The following is a 1,203-nucleotide window of genomic DNA, read 5'->3' as shown; positions in this document are numbered from 1 at the left end:
ACTGCTGTTGGGGTCTTCGAGATCAGGTACATATGGTTCAAGGAACTGTAGAAACAGAGTAATTTGGACAGGTCCAGTTGGTGCTTTTGTAGTTGGGATAGTGGTTGGAGTTGCTGCAACTGTTGTTGTAGTTGCAGTTGTTTCTAGTGGAGTGGCTGTTGTTGGAGCAGTGTCACTGATGTTGATGGAGGCCCTTTCGATGTCAAAGCCGCTCACATTTGAGGCTTGACCGATCAAAACATTCCTAATATCAGTGTAATTTGGGACAGAAAAGTTTACAAACTGAAGTTCCATGGTGTTGATGACTGATCCCTTCCTGCAAATGCAGAAGCACAAGTTATTGTTTTGAATATTAGCTTTTTAGATCAGTGCCCTACATGATATGTCAAAATATGTAAATTACCTGAAGCTCACCACATCCAAGGAGACAAAGGAAAAGGGGAAGGCCTTTCTGTAAACAGGTTCAATCTACACACACAAAAGAGATTTTCTTAAAACTATTTTTTCTGTTGTATTTTTTTAATTTATTAAAGGGCATTAACCTAATACTAAGAGGAAATTAATTTCACAAAGGATTTTGGGAAAAACAGTTACTGACCTGTGTCTTTATCACTAAAGATCGACTTGTAAAGGCTGCAGATGATGAATTCAACAAGTCTGTTTCAAATTTGCTCTGAAGTGATCTGAATGTGACATATCTCATTACTGTATCCCTGCCAGTTGTTGGAGGGATTGTTGTGTTTTGAACTGCTGTTGTGGTTGATGAAGGCGAGGTCATGGTGAATGGAAGGTCAGTGGTGGAGGGCGGGGTTTTGGTGGTTGATGGGGAAGGGGCCGTCACTGTTGGAGGTGCAGTCGTGGTTGTTGTTGCGGCTGTTATGGTTGTCAGAGATGCTGTTCTGGTTGTTGGAGCTGTGGTTGTTGGTGTTGCTGTTCTGTTTGTTGGAGCTGCAGTAATGGTTGTTGGTGCGGTGGTTATTGATGTTGGAACTGTAGTTGTGGTTTTTGGAGCAGGTGCTGTGGTTGGTGGAGCTGAAGTTCTCGTTGTTGTTGCGGCTGTTATGGTTGTTGGTGTGGTGGTTATTGATGTTGGAACTGTAGTTGTGGTTGTTGGAGCTGCTGTTGTGTTTGTTGGAGCTGATGTTGTGTTTGTTGGAGCTGCAGTCGTGGTTATTGGTGCGGCTGTTGTGGATGTTGGTGCGG

The 1,203-nt window shown here is 43.2% G+C and overlaps 1 protein-coding gene across 1 annotated transcript in view; it reads right to left on the bottom strand.

The window, feature by feature from the left end:
- Positions 1 to 1,169, bottom strand: part of LOC102300759 (transcription initiation factor TFIID subunit 12) — a gene marked incomplete in the record, with an annotated part of 4,263 nt that extends 3,094 nt beyond the window's left edge. The window contains 1 exon segment of the mRNA XM_014339202.2: positions 984 to 1,169.
- Between the last annotated feature and the right edge of the window lie 34 nt (positions 1,170 to 1,203).

Source organism: Haplochromis burtoni, unplaced genomic scaffold, assembly GCF_018398535.1.
Source record: "Haplochromis burtoni strain Fernald_Lab_line unplaced genomic scaffold, NCSU_Asbu1 Contig_260, whole genome shotgun sequence".
Taxonomy (NCBI): Eukaryota; Metazoa; Chordata; class Actinopteri; order Cichliformes; family Cichlidae; genus Haplochromis; species Haplochromis burtoni.
This window is presented reverse-complemented; position numbering and strand designations above follow the sequence as displayed.